The 19,195-nt window shown below is 45.2% G+C and overlaps 1 protein-coding gene across 8 annotated transcripts in view; it reads left to right on the top strand.

Annotated features, from left to right (window-relative positions):
- LOC142580110 (FMRFamide receptor-like) overlaps window positions 1-19,195 on the top strand; it is a 1,221,375-nt gene that overhangs the window by 401,911 nt on the left and 800,269 nt on the right. The window lies entirely within an intron of this gene.

The following is a 19,195-nucleotide window of genomic DNA, read 5'->3' as shown; positions in this document are numbered from 1 at the left end:
TATGCCGATTTCCGATGGTTCACTTCGCCTTCGTACAGATATGTTACTTGGTGAAGCATACGCAAAAGTATTGCAGTGAAGCGTAACAAGCATGGGAATCGGCTTTTGCCACGGGACACAGTATGTATTTCTTAATTATACACGCGTGCACCCGGCATTTCCTGTCACAGTCATCATCATCATCAGCCTGGTTATTCCCACTGCAGGGCAAAGGCCTCTCCCATACTTCTCCAACAACCCTGGTCATGTACTAATTGTGGCCATGTCATCCCTGCAAACTTCTTAATCTCATCCGCCCACCTGACTTTCTGCCGCCCCCTGCTGCGCTTCCCTTCCCTTGGAATCCAGTCCGTAACCCTTAATGACCATCGGTTACCTTCCCTCCTCATTACATGTCCTGCCCATGCCCATTTCGTTTTCTTGATTTCAACTAAGGTGTCATTAACTCGCGTCTGTTCCCTCACACAATCTGCTCTTTTCTTACCCCTTAACGTTACACCCATCATTCTTCTTACCATAGCTCGTTGCGTCGTCCTCAAATTAAGTAGAACCCCTTTCGCAAGCCTCCAGGTTTATACCCCGTAGGTGAGTACTGGTAAGACACAGCTATTATACACTTTTCTCTTGAGGGATAATGGCAACCTGCTCTTCATGATCTGAGAATGCCTGCCAAACGCACCCCAGCCCATTCTTCTTCTTCTGATTATTTCCGTCTCATGATCCGGATCCGCCGTCACTACCTGACATAAGTAGATATATTCCCATGCCACTTCCAGTGCTTCGCTACATATTGTAGACTGCTGTTCTCTTCCGAGACTGTTAAACATTACTTTAGTTTTCTGCAGATTAATTTTTAGACCCACTCTTCTGCTTTGCCTCTCCAGGTCAGTGAGCATGCATTGCAATTGGTCCCCTGAGTTACTAAGCAAGGCAATATCATCAGCGAGCCGCAAGTTACTAAGGTCTTGCGGTTCTTTGTAAGTCTTTGGCGTCCCCTTTCTTATGGATTACGATAATGTTAGCGTTCCTCCAAGATTCCGGTACGCTTGAGGTCATGAGGCATTGCGTATACAGAGTGGCCAGTTTCTCTACAACGATCTGTCTACCATCCTTCAACAAATCTGCTGTTACCTGATCCTCCCCAGGTGCCTTCCCCCTTTGCATAGCTCCCAAGGCTTTCTTTATTTCTTCCGGCGTTACTTGTGGGATTTCACTCTACCCATCGCCGATTCCATGTCTTCATAGAAGCTTTCGACTTCCTGGTCATCATGACTCGATGTAGGGGCGTAGACCTGTACAACCTTCATTTTGTGCCTCTTATTAAATTTCACAACAAGACCCGCCACCCCCTCGTTAATGCTACAGAATTCCTGTATGTTACCAGCTATATCCTTATTAATCATGAATCCTGTCACAGTACGAGCACATATATGCCTAATACGTGTACCGACAGGCTTTCAGATCGTTTTCGAATGTATGTGGGGCGGCTTCAGCCCTTTAGGGCAATAAATGACATATATTTACTTTTTCCAACTGGCCAATTTTTCGGACGTTTTCGCGGCCCCTAGAGAGTTCGAAAAATCGAACGTGGACTGTGCAACTGACCGTGTAGATGCTTCAAACGGTCCGTGGAGCGAACGAGTGGCGGAAGGAGGACAAGAACAGAAAGGACCTATGAATTGAGGAATGAACGGGAAACGAAGCTTGCTGCCGCCGTTTTGATGGAGCTGGAGTTTTAAAAAAAAGTGTTGGCTGATGCCGAGATGCAGGTGTCCCTCATTCAAACCAAAATAAACTCTTTAAAGCAGTGAAACACAACACCGAGGCGTCGTGCACGGGCTGAGAGTATGTCAGGACAGTTGAGGTTGACTTAGGAGCTTTTGAGAGAGAATCTAAATTGTGACAATGTTCGGGCCTCATATCATTGAGCTTGCGATCAATTGATAGAAATAGCTCATATTCGAAAACATTTGCCTCTCTATGCATCTCCTTTTCATTCGTATTTGAGGATGTCCGAATCGATTTGCAATTTTGTTCGAAGACATTTTATTTGCTGTGCATTTTACTAACCCCTCCCTTCTATTCTCTTTTTGAATAACATAAGCACTACTCCTTGGTATTCAAATTCTATTAAGCAGTTTTCTGTATTTTCTTTTCATATGCTCACTAGAGAGTGACAGCATCGGGCGATATGGTTTCAGCCCGTCTTGACATAAAACATAGTTGTGCGTCACTCAGGGAATTTCGCAAAGGCATTCGGGGATAACCTGGAAAAGTCAGGGAATCCGGAAATGTCAACTTGGTAGACATCCTGGGTAGCCAAAAGCCGTGAAAAACAGGTTAGATTAGTAATTGAGCCTAAAAGGATCATTGAAGCAGGTGATAGGTGCGTGAGTGTTGCGTCAATGTAATTATTGCAAAAAGAGCTGCTTTAGTGGAACGCAAATGTGCAAAAATGAATCAACTGTGACAGCGTTCCTTGTATGAAATAGTGACGTTTCGTTCACGCTTAAAGATTGCTGGAAGCAAATAAAGCGCCCTGTCTGTGTGTTTCTCTCTTGGTGCGTCGTCTTCTTCGAGCCTATTAGATTAGATCATGCTCAACCAACATGCCAAGCTATCCACCCTCATATTATAAAACTAGGTGTCAATGGTTTACTACAGAAAGCCTTAGATTCTATATCACACACTTGACATGTGCATAACGCATAAAAGATTGTGAGCGACATGTAAATGTGTCCAACCTTTGAAGTTACAGCACTGTGTTTGAAATTCCACTGGCGTCATTAGCACCAATGTCCATCCCCACTTAGTTGCATCCATACATAGTGTAAACGAAGTATTCAGGCTATGACATTAGACGAACACACGTAATGCTTGGTGCAAACAACTAAAGCGAGCAAAATGCATTCAGTAGCGTTCTCCAGGCTCTGCATGAACATGTTTCACACGTACTTGCACTCTTCGAAATGAAATCAATCTGTTTGACTTATGGTTTAATTCTTCACACTTGCATGTAATATCTAATTGGCCCACATTGCCAGCTGGCAGTCATTTCTGTCCCTTACACTTACTGGCATTGAGCTGCACTTGACTTCCCACTCTTGTGAAATCATCAGAAATTATTGAGACTGCTTTAAATTCCGTGTCTACCTGCAGTGATAATAAAGCACGTGCAAGTGCTCCGATGTCATCCGCATGCGAGCAATATTGGTAAACACTTGCCTATTCCAGAGCCACACTCCACCGTTACGCTGGCAAAATATCAGCTTTTTCTTCGTGTGCTTCATGATACACATATTATCTTTGCGCACTGCAATGAACAGCCATTCTGGGCCTGATTCTGGTGTTGTGGACCACTCTATAATTGGACTAGAGAGCCACGGGTTCTGATTTCTTTGGTGTCGTTGTTACTAGTGTAGACCTCTTCCGCTTTAATACTGTACAGAAAAAAAATGAGTTAGGTGACGATATAAAGAAATAGCAGAAATTTGATAATTCCAGAAGCTCAGGCTCATAAGAAAGGTCTTATAAAGGCCAATTTCGGGGTTAGGTGGTATCTCATAGCTAATAATTAACGCTACACTACAACAATACGTCGTGTTCAGCAACACTGGGGATGAATTACAGCAAATGATTGAGGACCTTAACAGAGAGAGTGTAAGAGCGGGGTTGAAGATTAATGTGCCGAAGACAAATGATGAGTAGCCTGGAAAGGGAACAAGAGTTCAGTATTGCAAGTCGGCCTCTAAAAATCTGTTAAGGGTACGTTTGCATAGGTCAGTTTTTCGCAGCGGACCCTTATGATGAGGAGGAAACTTACAGAAGAATAAAAATGGGTTATAGAACATACGGCAGAGATCGTCAGACCCTGACTGGAAGCTTACCATTATCACTGAAAAGAAAGGTGTACAAACAGTGCGTTCTACCGGTGCTAACGTAAGAGGCAGAAACATGGAGACTCACAAAGAAGCTTGAGACCAAGGTAAGGACCGCGCAAAGAGCGATGGAACGAAGAATGCGAGGCATAAAGTTAACATACAGAAAGAGAGTGGATTGGATCAGAGAGAAAACGGGTAAGCCGATATTCTAATGGAGAAAAAAATTAAACTGGGCAGGTCATGCAATGCGTAGGTTGGATAACCAGTGGGTCATTAGGATTACAGAATAGGTGTCAAAAGAAAAACGCAGTCGAAGACGGCACAAGACTAGGTTGGGTGATGAAGTCAAGAAATTCGTAGGCGCTATTTGGAATCGGTTGGCGCAATACAGGCTTGATTGGAGATCGCGGAGCGGCCCTCATCCTGCTGTGGCCATAAAATAGGCTGGTGGTGGGGGTGATGATGATGATGATGATAACGATGATGATGACGACGACGACGACGATGATGATGATGATGGCAATCTCTACACATGAGTAAAAGTTCCAACTTCTTGATATGTTTTTTTTTGTCCTTTCATAGTTCTTTAGCAATGCACCGCTGCTTTCTGACAACATTATGAAACGATGCAAGTACTGATATCCACAGATTCTCTCAGTCTGCAATAAAACATGAAACTGCTAGCTCCACGGGAGATATCGCGCGGTTCACATTTTGCTATTGACATAAAACTTAGCCTGTTCTATAACTAACTAGTGTACTCTTCGTCTAAGGCATACTGTGGAAAATTCTGCTTCTAGCGACAACCGACACTTTGGTGCTGCTGCGTCGTCATACTTAATGATTATTTTCGCGTCAAGCAAGCTTCGAGCTAAATTAGGCTTTGAGTTCCAGTGAATTCGACACATTGAACAGGAAAGCTAATGCCCACGTAAATCCACACATTGCACAAACGAGAGTGCGTAACACAGCAGAAAGTTGTTTGAGGTAAAACCATCGTTCGACAAACTTAAAGTAGGAATTGCAATGAATTGATTTCGCAAATTGCACGAATGGGATAAAAAGTCCGGAAGATCTTATAATTAGAACGCTACACGCTATTTCTAGCGACGCGATAAAACGCAAGCTCCTTATGAAAATCTGCGCATGAAATTTGAACGAAAGGATGCCTGGCTAAGCTAGAAAAATTATCGCCAGTAATAATGCAATTGGATGAAACGGAAACGGAACTACGCCTGCAGTTACAGCTAGTTCGCACGCCAAAATATCAAATGCGCGTGTCCGCATAAGTACTACACGTTGAGATGTTCAAGTCACCGAGATTAGTTTTGTCCTGGCTCATAATAATGCAATGACAGAAATTAAGCATTTCTTAAGGTTCACATGTGGGAATAAAAAAAACGGGAGGCACTTTGCCGAGACTACAGCGTGAAACGGTGGAAGCCTGACACCATTGCCAATGGCGATTTGTTGCGTAACAAACACCACGGAGTCGCACAACTCGTACACTGTTATGTGAATGTTTGTTTATTAAATTCCTGCAACGCTGTTTACGCCCATGTCTATCGATTCGATGTCTTCTGAGTCCATCATTTCAAAGCTGTCATCTGGGAGGATGTCGGCTGGCAACTCATGGCCGGCGAACTCCCTGTGCTTTAGTGGGTCCACATCCCTGGATGGCTGCTTTGCCGCGCCGAACTGTTGCAGCGCCGTTTGTGGATCAGGAGGAGACGCGTCTTCCATGGCGGTGTCGTGGTGTAGTTCGCCATCCTCATCATCCACTTCGCTCGATTGACTTGTACTAGCTCGGCTTGCCGCGGCAAGATGGCGGCCACGGCGCTACCGAGCTTAGTTTGCCTTGGTACCCAGAGATGCAGCGAGTCGCTTCAAACGCTTTGCCTCGCTTGCGTTCGTCCGTCGCGTCCCTGGACTCTGTGGTGTCGGACGCATCTCGCCGCCCTGATGTATGTGACGTATACGCTCAACCTCTCTTGAGCGCCACTTGCGTTCAGCGGCTGCCGCACGTCGCGTGTTGGGAGAGACTCGTTTGGCGAGACGAGGCATCCTTCCCACACGATACCGCAAACTGCCGCCACCGCCGCTGTCATACCACATCCAAGCAGACGGTCGCCACGCGTGCCTCGCGACAGTGACGTCAGACCACACAGCGCCCAATCGGGCAGCCACCTCAAGCGCCTGACGACAGTGACGTCAGAGCGCACCGTCGAACACACGGCCGCCACGCGTGCCGATGTGAAGAGTCATCCCGCGCGGCACCGAACTGCCCCGACACCCGCACTTGACGAGCCAATCAGGAGGCACACGCATGTGCCTAGCGACACTGACGTCACGACACAGGAGACCAATCAGGAGGCCGCAAAGCTGTGACAGTTTCTGCTAACGGCAGATGACCTTGAAAATGAACCATTAACCGTTTCAGACGTCACTTTATCCCGTTGATTGAAAAGTTGCTTTCACCACATTTCTTGCATCTTCAGAATCATAGAAAGTGTACAGCTGCAGAAAATATTAAGAATTTTCAATTGTTTAGCGAGTTTTGTCAAGTTTACAAAATTTCGACTCCACGCGAAAACTCACTACAGGAACACAAAATATGAGAACACGTACTATTTCGTGTTTTGAAAAGCTTGAAAAGCACTTATCCAGCCACCTTAGAATTACGCCTGGTGCGTGATATTGTAAAAAAACAATGAAAGAAGTGAACCCTCTACATACAACATACTGAACAGAGTAAAAACACCCAGCCGTCTACGTTCCCATTCATTTTGCTAAAACATCCTGCACGTTATTCAATATTGCAGCACAATCCCAATAATAAGTATTTCAAAATGTATGAAACACATTTTAAATATCATTACTTTCATCAGTGGTTTTGCTATTGATGCACTCTCCTGCTGTGCACAATTGTGTAGACAGCGTCTTAACGGGTTAAAGGCTTCCGCCTTAAACCTACCGAGTCGACCCTTGTTCGCTGCGTTACAGCACGCACTGCTGGGCCCGACAATCTCGCGCACATGACCCACTGCCCTTGTATGGCCGTTGCACTCCGGCGAGATGTCGAAGTTGCACTGGCTTCTTGCAATTTCCGGTAACATCGGCGGAATTGAACATCACTGACATCACCGAGAGTGTTCATCGACGCAGCCAGACGCCTTCACAAGGCAAACTCAGTCGCATAATGTCGCTGGTACAAAGAAATGACAATAACTGCCACCTAAAAGAATTGCCTCGTTCGCCGGCTCACGACATGTTTTTCCTTCTTCCAGGCCGGTGCAGTCTTTCCTCCTCCTCCGCCATCGAAGCTACGCACGGAGGCGACGACTTCTTTCTTATTCTATTCGCTCTCTCCTTTTGCCTTTCGCTTTTATTTCTCCCTCACGGCTTCTCCCTTGTCACTCTTCGCACCCTTCGCTTGCTAACACTCTATCAACCCTTCGGCGAACTTTAGGGCGCGAAATTTGCAGTGCTGCATATAAACGTTGCGTTTGCTCATTGGCAGCATACAGCCGTGAGTAGCGCGTGGAACAGGTTTTGACACGCATTCTCTCGCTTGAAAGTACGCTTATATGCGGTAGCCTGGGATGAACCAAGAACGTACCGCTTATACGAAGGATGCTATGTAGGACTTGACTACCAGAGTAGAGGCGGAGTGGAAATGGCTGAACGATACATTTGGGTTTGTTTAAAGGGAATATATGAAACACAAAGTTTTTACTGTGCAGTGGGAAAACAAAGCTGTCAAGGCATCAACTAATTCAGTCTAGTTAGAGAGACGTAATTTTAAGCTAAAAGATAAAGAGAGCGAAATAAATAGAAAAACAGGGAGGTTAACCATACTGCCAGTGACTTGCTACAGTACACTGAAAGGAAGGAAGAGGGCCGAAACCACAAGGGAGGAAGGGGAGGGGAAATAAAGAGCGAGTAATGCACGCGCGCACGAATAGCGTTCACCGCGCAGTCATAGATGGTTTATTTATTTATGACAAATTTCCTTAAACGCAATTACATTGTAGAGGGGAGTGGTTACAAATGAACCGTAAGGTATACAAAGTTGTAGAAAAGAAATGCGTCTTTTTGCGCTACCTATTTAAAAATCGTGAGCCTATACTATGTGGCTCAGGCTTCCGTCTTGTTGATACAACTTTGTAATCCCACCCCTTGTCAAACAAGGCTGTGACAGATTCTCATGTAGTCTACTTGAGCTGATCAGGTATTATTTATATAGTGCCATCCAACATTCCTTCAAATGGCGGAGTTGTGGTTGACTGTGCTGGCAACGCCTTCCCAGGCATCGTCGCCTGGGAAACCTCCTCGCTCTCGGATTCATCTTCTCCCAAGTCCGTCTGGAAAAGCTCACGTGTGGCTAGAAGGTGTTGCCGGTAGCGTCGTAGTATCTGGTTGTCCTCTGTAGCGACGCGATAGGACCTCGACGCCACCTGGTCCACGACTCGAGCCTTGCGGTGCCACGTGCCTCCCTGCACTCTTACTACTGCATCTTTCTGGAGTTCCGGTAGGTGTTTCCCGCTTGATGATTGCCGAGGTTGGCGCCTAACTGCTTGCTTCCTGGAGCACGGCCAGAAGTCTGGCAGCCGAGTACGTAACTTTCTGCCCTGAAGCAATTCTTCTGGGGAGTGGTCGTTTTCAAGAGGCGCCGGACTATAGCAGAGTAGACCCAGCCAGAAGTCCTCCTTCGTTTCACTTGTTTTCATCATGATCCTTTTGGCGATTTGGACACCCTTCTCGGCGGGACCATCGGACTGCGGGAACCTTGGACTTGACGTCACATGTTTGAAGTCGTATCTGGATGCGAACAGGGCAAATTCATGGGTAAGAACTGCGGACCGTTATCGGTGCAGACTTCCATAGGAATTCCATGTCGTGCGAAAACTGCACCAAGTGTACGTATGACAGTTTCTGTCATTGTGTCAGGTAGTTTCTCGACTTTCGCAAAATTTTAGAATGCATCAAACACACATAAGTAGGAGTTCCCACCGTACATGAAGAGATCAACACCAGCCCGGTACCAGGCATGTTCTGGGATCTGTCTAAGTAGTATCGGTTTGCTGGGCTGCCTATATGCGTATTTTTGGGAAACGGCACATCATTTGACAATATTTCCCATGTCCCCGCTCAGTCCTGGCTAGAACACCAAACGCCAGGCTGTTGCTTTGCACTTATTTATGCCCAAGTATCCTTCGTGTATACGAGTGAGCATTTCATTTCTCATGAGCTTCGTGATAACAACCTTTGACACCTTCATCACTATTCATTCTACTTCTGATAACTCAGGGATAACCGGTTTCATCACGCCGCTAATTTCTTCGCCGTTCCTAAGGCAGCGCAACACAATTTGCAAGTCTGGGTCAGCGGCTGTTGCTTCTGCCACTCTGTCTAACATTTTCTTGCTCACCAGTTCTGAAGTCACGCCCATTGTATGTACGTCGACGTCGTCTGTCAAGTTATCCACGCTGCGGGGAGTGACGGGCGACTATCTGGATAGCGTATCTGCCTGGAGCAGTAGTTTCCCTGGGACAAAGTGAAGGACATCATCATCATCATCAGCCTCGTTACGCCCACTGCAGGCCAAAGGCATCTCCCATACTTCAACTACCCCGGGCATGTAAAATTGTGGCCATGCCGTCTCTGCAAACTTCTTAATCTCATCCGCCCTCCTAACTTTCTGCCGCCCCCTGCTACGCTTCCCTTCTCTTGGAATCCAGTCCGTAACCCTTAATGACCATCGGTTATCTTCCCTCATCATTACATGTCCTGCCCATGCTCCCCCCCATTTCTTTTTCTTGATTTCAACTAAGATGTCGTTAACTCGCGTTTGTTCCCTCACACAACCTGCTCTTTTCTTGTCCCTTAAAATTACACCCATCCTTCTTTCCATAGCTCATTCCGTCATTCCCAATTTAAGTAGAACCCTTTTCATAAGCCTCCAGGTTTCTGCTCTGTACGTGAGTACTGGTAAAACACAGCTGTTATGCACTTTTCTCGTGAGGGATAATTGCAACCTGCTTTTCGTGATCTGAGAATGCCTGCCAAATGCACCCCAGTCCATCTTATTCTTCTGATTAGTTCAGTCTCATCATCCGAATCCGCGGTCAGTACCTGCTCTAAGTAGATGTATTCCCTTACCACTTCCAGTGCCTCGCTACCTCTCGCAAACTGCTCTTCTCTTCCGAGACTGTTAAACATTAGTTTTCTGCAGACTAATTTTTAGACCGACCCTTCTGCTTGGCCTCTCCAGGTCAGTGAGGATGCATTGCAATTGGTCTCCTGAGTTACTAAGCAAGGCAATATCATCCACCAATCGCAAGTTACTAAGGTATTCTCCACAAACTCCTATCCCCAATTCTTCCCAATACAAGTATCTGATTACATCCTGTAAACCCGCTGTAAATAGCATTGGAGAGATGGTATCTCCCTGCCTGACGCCTTTCTTTATTGGGATTTTGTTGCTTTCTGTATGGAGGACTACGGTGGCTGTGGAGCCGCTATAGATATCTTTCAGTACTTTTACATGCGGCTCATCTACACCCTGATTCCGTAATGCCTCCATGACTACTGAGGTTTCGACTGAATCAAACGCTTTTTCATAATCAATGAAAGGTATATATAAGGGTTGATTATATTCCGTACATTTCTCTATCACATGATTAATAGTGTGAATATGGTCTGTTATTGAGTACCCTTTACGGATTCCTGCCTGGTCCTTTGGCTGACAGAAGTATAAGGTGTTCTTCATTCTATTTACGATTACATTAGTAAATATTTTGTAGGCAACGGACAGTAAGCTGATCGGTCTATACTTTTTCAGGTCTTTGGCGTTCGCGTTCTTTCAAGATTCCGGTACGCTCGAGGTCATGAGGCATTGCGTGTACAGGGTGGCCAGTTTCTCTAGAACAATCTGCCCACCATCCTTCAATAAATCTGCTGTTACCTGATCCTCCCCAGCTGCCTTCCCCCTTTGCTCGTCCACATCTTGTATGATGCCATGGTTAGCGCAGATTATAAATTCTATTTCATTTCTAGTCTCGTCACTCGGGCTCCTCCACGTCGACTTCCGCCTATTCTGCTTGAGGAAGAAGGTATTCATTATCCGCATATTATTCTGTTCTGCAATGTCTACTAATAACTCTCCTCAGCTATTCCTAGGGCTTATGCCATATTCGCCAGTGACTTGTCTTCAGCCTGCTTCTTGCCTACCTTGGCAATGAAGTCGCCCATTCGTGGAGTGTATTTTGTTCTGACTTTAAGCATCACCTATTCCCCGTCTTCATAGAAGCTCTCGACTTCCTGCTCATCGTGACTGGATGTAGGGGCGTAGACCTATACGACCTTCAATTTGTAACTCTTATTAAGTTTCACAACAAGACCTCCCACTATGCTATAGAATTCCTGTATGTTACCAGCTATATTCGTATTAATCAGAAATCCGAATTCTAGTTCTCGTTTCTCCGCTAAGCCCCGGCAGCACAAGACGTGCCCGATTTTTAGCATTGTATATGCTGAATTTGTCCTAGCTTCACTGAGCCTTATTATATCCCATTTACTGCCCTATAATTCCTCCAATAGCACTGCTATACTCGCCTCACTAGATAACGTTGTAGTGTTAAACGTTGCCAGGTTCAGATTCCAATGGAGGCCTGTCTGGATCCAGGGATTCTGAGCACCCTCTGCTGCGTCACAGGTCTGACCGCCTCCGTGGTCAGTTGCATCGCAGGTGCTGGGGTTGAGCGCCGGGCTTTGGTTGTTGTATTCATATAGGAGGCTGTGGGCCAAATACTGCACCAGGGTGGCCAATCCTGCTCTGGTGAGGGAGTGCGTTCGCCGTTCTGGTCACCGAGATCAGGCTGCGCACCAGGCCTTTTTATGCAATTTTATCAACACGCGGATTTTGTTTTTTTAATCCGGTGGATAATTGCTCGGCACCGGGATTTGAACCACGGTCCTCTTTCACGCGAGGCGAATTCTCTACCTCTACGCCACCGCTGCGCTTAAAGGATATAATCGTATCTTAATAATCTCAAGAAAAAACGCTGTAATCTTTTAGGCATGTCAGCAATGGCTTTAGCCGCGATAGCTTGCAATGGTCTGTGGTCGGTTTCAGCGAATAATTTGCGACCGTAGACAAAGTGAAAAAACATTTCGCACCGAAACGTTATAACCATTGTCTCTTTTTCTATTTGGGCGTATCTTTGTTCTGCCTCGGTTATTGTCCGGGTAGCGTAGGCTACTGGCCGCCAAATGTCATCATACCGCTGGAGCAGGGCCGAGCCGATCCCATTCCGCGATGCGTCAGAAGAGATTTTGTTTTCTCGAGTCGGATCAAATATGGCTAACAGAGGCAGACAGCTTACAATACAGCAGATAGCTTGGCACTCGTTGCAATGGTTTGGAGACCACTCAAACACAGTGTCCTTCTGCATTAGGCTTCGCAGTAGCGTTGCTATTTCTCCCAAATGAGGTATGTAATTGCCGAAGTAGTTTATGACCCCGAGCATTCTGTGGACGGCTGCCTTGTCGCTTGGCTAAGGCATTTCGCTTAATGGTGTCGTCATTGCAGGGTTCGGAATTATTCAGTGTTGGCTGATCACCTCGCCCAAAAAGTCAGTCACTCCGAATCTACACTTTGCTGCATTAAACGTTAGGCCAGCCTTCCTTACTAAATTCAGAACCGTACGGCGGCGGGTATCATGCTCTTCCCTCGTGCTCCCCCATATGAGTATGTCATCGATATATATACGCACACCTGGCGCCTGGTCAAATATTTCATTCATAGTTATTTTATATACTTCTGGTGCGGAAGTGATTCCGAAGGGAAGTCCCAAGAAGTGATAACGACCAAACGGCGTTCCAATTGTGCATATCCTTGAAGTGCCATCATCAAGAGGGATTTGATGAAAACCCGAGTACGCGTCGAGGCGCGTAAAAAATTTTGCTCCGGCCAGCTCTGCCTCAATATGTTCTCTTTTTGGTAATTGATAGTACTCTCGCTTTATGCCTGCGTTATTGAGCTTGGAATCAATGCATATGCGAAGTCTGCCATCCTTTTTCCTTGCTGCGACAAAAGGGCTTACCCAATCCGTCGGCGCGCTGACTTTGACGATCATGCCTGCACGTTCCATGTGGTCCTACTCTTCTCGGAGGAGCTCGTGCAATGCCAGCGGCACCCATCGCACCGGCTGCCGGTGCTGCTTCCTTCCGCAGGACCATGTGGCTCGGACGCGCCAGGCAGCCGATACCCTGAAACAACTCTGGGAATTCCTTCGCGATTTGGTCAGTGCTGTTCATGTGATCAGAACCCACAGTACGCGACACCAGTCCTAAAGTTTCGCTTGCCGACAGCCCAATGATAGCCTGGTTGCTCTTCCTAACGATAAAAAAGTCAAAGTACTCGCTCCGGTTGTTCACAGTCACTGGTAGCGTAGCCACGCCGATGTGCTTGATGACGTTGCCACTGTATGAGCGTAGAACAGATGGGCTTGTCATCACACGTTGATTCACCTTGAGCCTTTGAAAAATGGTGTGAGGCAGCGAGTTGGCTTGCGAGCCCGTGTCTGCCTTCAGAGACACCAGTTGGGACGCGACTTGGGCGTCGATAACCCAATCAGCTTTGTTATCCACGCCAAAATCCAGGATTTGAAGATCGTCGTGCTCGTCCCTCACAGCGCTTATTTGAGAACCTTTCCTACAACAAGCCGAAAAGTCGTTAGCGCCACGGCACGAGAAACATGTTTTTCCAAAGACTGGGTACCTTCCACGTTTGTGGACGCGGTTGCGCTTCGAACGTTTGAATTGCCTCCTTGTTTTGATCGGCGCTACTTCCGTTTCAGGTTGAGCGTAACTTTCCTCGGAGCCTGAGGCAAGTTCCTCGCGCGCCAGACATTTAACTGGTTTACATTTACATTAGAACTGCGCATTTCGATTGGGGCCGCTTGTTTTTCCGCTTGAGCCCATGTGTTCTTTTTGCTCGGCACATACTTCCTTCGCGTTGTAGATTTATTCGGCTTTGCGTAATGTAAGGTCCTTAACCTTCAGCATTTTCTTTCACGATTCCGGGTTAACGGTGCCGAAGACAATCTGGTCCCTGGCCATAGAATTAACTAGGTCCCCATAATTTCAACTTCGGGCTAGCTTCCTGAGATCTCGAGCAAAATGCTCAAAAGGGTCCCCCTCAGCTTGAGTCCTTGCACGGAAGTCATACCGTTCATGCACATCGTTTTGCTGTTGTCGACAATATCCTTCAATCTATCCCGTCACTGCTACATAATCATCTTTGCTTTCGTTGTCCGAAAACGAGAAATTGTAGATCACCTTTAGAGCGTCCTCTCCGGCAATTGTGAGCAGAAGCGCAGTCTTGGCCGGCTCGGACCACGGTGCTTTCGCCGTTTCCGTTGCTTGAAAAAACAGCTCGAATCCATGCTTGAGCAGGCACCAATTTCTTGTGGTGTTCCCTGACAGCACCAACGGTGGCGGCGGCTTCACTAAATCCATCTTTTCGGTTCACTGCGACGCCCGTCCTTTGATGCGTTACTGCTTGCACAAATCTCTCCCACTTCTGACATCATGCTCCGCTTTGCAGTGACGACCACACAGCATGTATGCAACAAGAACAAGAAGCGCGTTTTATTCATGGATCAGACAGGTATATATAGCTTTGGCTGACTGCCCGATGACACGCACGTGCTTCGTTGATCAGTCTAATCAGAAGGGGCCATTCCAGGAGCGCATGCGCGACCTGACGATACGGATGGCACAATTCGCCTTAACACCATAGATAGTGCGTTGGACTCCCACCAAAGGTCGGGGGCTCGACGGGCTATGAATTTTGGTGCCATGAATTTTGGTGGCATAAGGCCCGACGGCGTAACGCCGGACATCGGATTTTTCGTCTCATTAGCGCTCTTAGGCTTTCACATTAATCATGATAAACTATCCCTCACTACACATTACCAGTTATGCTACCCTCTCAAGAAAGTCAAGTTAACGATGCCTTCGTGGCAATGTAAGAATGTTCGCATTTTTCTTCTTGTGTGTATGTTTAATGTATTAAGAAGAATAACCTTTACAGTTCGATTCCCGTAATTGGTCTTCGCTCGGTGTAATGTCCACTCCTCTGCACAGCGTAATGCGGCGCGCATCTCCTATGCTTGTAGTTTGGCGGTCGTTTTCGTAAAATCACAACAGTATTGTGAAGTCAATTTTAGGCTACAAAGTAAACGATATTCAAAAATGACATCTATGCGTAAAACGTTCTATTGCATGAATAAATTTCGTGTGCGCGCAGTGTAAGCAGGGTCAGCAATAATTGGTATTGCTTTTTTCCGCAGTGTTCGTAGGCGTTTGGTGTTAGACTTACCTGCGATAGCCCAGGCAAGGTGGCAATAGTTAATTTAGCGGAAAAATGACTCATGAGAACTTGTAAGGTTTAACTTTGTTGCGAATTCAAAGGAGAATTTGTATAAGAAAGCAATTGAACAAGATAATTTCTGTGTTAAATAGGACACATGTTTACTCCATCTCGTTTGCGAATGGAAGCCGACTCTTAAAGATTGAAAGCTATCAATAATTTGTACTTGACGGTTGTCAAGGAGAAGTTTCTTATCTACAGATATTTTGTTGTTCAGTGCACATGTTTATAGCAAGTCCGTTTGCTGTCAGCCATTCATGCAAAGCTGTGAGCAATGTGTTTCCTTTAATAAGTATTTCGCCACTAGAGAAGCCTCTGAGGAAGAGGCTAGTGCCATCTGCGCAAGAAATAGAGGACAAATTGTCTGCAATATTTAGATGGGTGTTAGCATGGATAATAAATATAACAGTATCTAACAAACTACCCTAGAAAACTCTGCAACGAATCAGGGGCAAGCTAGATGGAATGTTATGAATGACCACCGCTTGCTTGCAGCTACTCCGATATGAGCGTCTGAGGTCAAAAGATGGATCCAGGATATTGGAACGCTCAAGTTTTTCGACCAACGCGGTGCAGTTAAGCAGGCCAGATGCCTTGCTGAAATCAACAAAAATGCCAAGTGCTTGCCTTTTGGGTTCAGTGTTACTTAAAATAAGGGCTTCTTGACAAGCGAAGCGGATTCCGTTGAGTGGCTTTTCCGAAAGCCGCACTGAAAGTCTGTTAAGAAGGAGTGCTTGTTCAAAAATCGCTTAACTCTCTTGAAAAATATTTTCCCAAATGCCTTGAAAAATATGAGCAAAATGGTAATATGACGATAATTGCTTACGTAATTCCTGTGTCTTCCTTTGCAGATGACGCATACTTTCGAGTTTTTCTTGTTGGTCGGGAATGCTCCAGATCATATCGACAAGTTAAGCATTGGCTCTAACGGTGGCGTAATGATGTCTGCTAATAATTTTATTAATCATATTTGAAAATTGTCGTATATGAACAGAAAGCATTGATTTCAGGTTAATTAACATGCGGTATACCTCTTTCTGCGGTATACCACCCATTATGGGAAAGAAAAACTTGACTACGCCCTGGCAACTACACTAAATGAGCTAGACCGGAAAGGTGTGAACGTTCTGGCCCTTACTAACAAAACCTTATTTGACCTGTTTGTTTGACTTTATTGAAACTGCTTATGCTTCTAATTGTTCTCGTAATTGTCATTTGTGATCGGACTGCCTAATCGTTTATTTGCTGATATGTTTATATAACTGAATCAAGATAATAAATCGTCGTGTCACTGCTGTTGTACGGGTGGCTAGAGCTTAGTCAAGCTGCACAGATGCAGCTTTTTTCTCTGGCCCCCTATTTTCGCAGTAACAATGTACTGTCTGCGGTGAAAATAAAACTTGATTGATTGTCAGTTAGATTAAATGGAAAGATTTCCGTTTGAGTGCTCGTAAGAAAGCAAAGAGCTGTTTCTCTGCAACCAACGAGAGCAATACTTGTATGAGCAGAATTGAAATGTTCCGCTAATGTTCAACCAGGCAACAGTGAGCCATAAACCTTAAGTTCCCTTAAGTGGGCATTATGCAATTTAGCAATAAGTTGGTCATTTAAAGAGATTCAAAGAAGTTTCGGAGGAGTTGTTGGCAAGTGAGCCCATTTCTTATTCGGACCTTGAACTTCTGAGTTCATTGTTTAAATTGTGACGATACTTTTTAAACATTTGTAAATGCACGGGTTCGTGGGCACACATGAATCGTTTAAAGTGATTTCATAATATTTTTCATCATATTTAAATGGACAGGAGTAAACAACGGCTCGCGTCACCTGTCATTCAGAGAAACAAATACAATAGGGATGCACATATAGTACATTTGTTTCATAATGCTTAAAAAGCGTTCATAACATCCTTCGACGGATTATAAATTCAATATACTAGCGCAACCGGTAGCACGAACAGATTCACGAAAACGGTTGATTGTTGAAGCAGTCATACAGTGATAACAAAACCACGATTCATTTTAAATAAATTCTAGGAGATCACATGTTAATATACAAAATACAGGGCAGTGGTCACTCACATCACAATGAATGGCCTCAGTACAATTTTTGATTTAAGCGATTTCAACAAGGAAGAGATCAGTGGTAATGGACGAGGTGTACTCGTAATTTCTGTCGGTGTTATTATCCGGTTTCCAAGCCATTTGATGTAATTACGCGCTGTAATCTTTGATTACGAGATGAGGGTTCCACGTCATAATATTGCCGCCACCACTGACCAGTTATTGCTTCCAGCGTTTTTAAATCCGAGCGTTTCTGGAAGGCGAATGTTTCCTAAGGTTCTAGGCAGTGTGACATGAAATACGACATAAGTAGCACTGTCTGTTTTCGTACATCGTGTCCGCGCTTGTCCTTTCAGGGCTACTAAATTTCTTTAGGTGACAGGAATTTCATTGTCGAGGGCGTGGAGGTCAATGGTTGGTATGCACCAAATGCTTAAAGTACGTAATTTACTTATCAGATATGAAAATAGTTACTGCATGCTCATTTTCTCCCTGTCATCATGCGTTTTTCGAGGTGTGCACTAGCTTTCACCGATCTTCTCCGTGAACAAGCTGCCTTGTTTAAGAATGTAAGCAGAGCGCTTAAACGGCTATAACCCGCCGTGGTTGCTCAGTGGCTATGGTGTTGGGCTGCTGAGCACGAGGTCGCGGGATCGAATCCCTGCCACGGTGGCCGCATTTCGATGGGGGTGAAATGCGAAAACACCCGTGTGCTTAGATTTAGGTGCACGTTAAAGAACCCCAGGTGGTCAAAATTGCCGGAGTCCTCCGCTACGGCGTGCCTCATAATCAGAAAGTGGTTTTGGCACGTAAAACCCCAAATATTATATATAAATATATATATATATATACAAATATATAATATATATACAAATATATATATAAATATATAAAGGGCTATAGTTCATGTAGCTTCATCGTTATGCTGCGCGGTGGCCTTCACGGTGACGCACGAAGTTTATTAAAAACTAGGAACACACGACAAGTGAAGGGCAAACTGGCAACTGAGTTTTATAAAAAACTTGAATAGACACATTGGATTGAATAAAACATTTCACTATTCGCGCATCGCTTGTCCTGCGTTCCTTATTTTTCACTAACTTCGTCTGTCGCCCTGAATTGGCCTAAGCAACCGAACGATGAATAGCATTTTTTATAATTGATTGACATAAGAGACATGGTGTGGACCATTATGCGACCAGAGTTTTGATTTCGTAGAACAATTTCAGCTTTTGTAGAGAATTACAAATGGGCCTCATACAGAAATAAGGCTGTTACTCGCAACGTTTGCCAGTGTCTCACGACAAGAGCACGTGGCACCGAGTTTACCTTCGGCGAAAATAGCGAGCATATAGAGGGTAATGTGAGGCAAAAGTTTAACTTTTATGGCTCAATTAAGCACTTTGGAAATAATTAGTGAATACTCGTTTTCTCCCCATTTTCATGTGTTATACGAAGCGCGTAGACTGCCCGCTGTTCTCAAATAACTGAAAATGGGACCGACTTACGATATGACGGAAATTCGAAGATACATTATGCCTGATGTTTAAGCAACTTTTAATGTCTTCACGGGGGTAGCCAAACAGAGAGATAAAGAAGATAACGCAGCGACGTTTTATGCCCGTTTGACTACCCTAAGCGCTGGAAAGAGAAATGAACAAAAACCAGAAAGGTAAGAAAGAAGTACGAGAGATACAGTGCGAACATTCGCAGATATATTTTCACTCACGTGTGCAGTTGCATACGCTCATACAGGAAAATTGCCATCAAGAAATGTACTAAGTTTTACGCAGACAGAATGCCCCTCAGAGTCC

Source organism: Dermacentor variabilis, chromosome 4, assembly GCF_050947875.1.
Source record: "Dermacentor variabilis isolate Ectoservices chromosome 4, ASM5094787v1, whole genome shotgun sequence".
In the NCBI taxonomy this organism is placed as follows: domain Eukaryota; kingdom Metazoa; phylum Arthropoda; class Arachnida; order Ixodida; family Ixodidae; genus Dermacentor; species Dermacentor variabilis.
The sequence above is the reverse complement of the archived record's forward strand: the minus strand, read 5'-3'. Positions and strand labels throughout refer to the sequence as shown.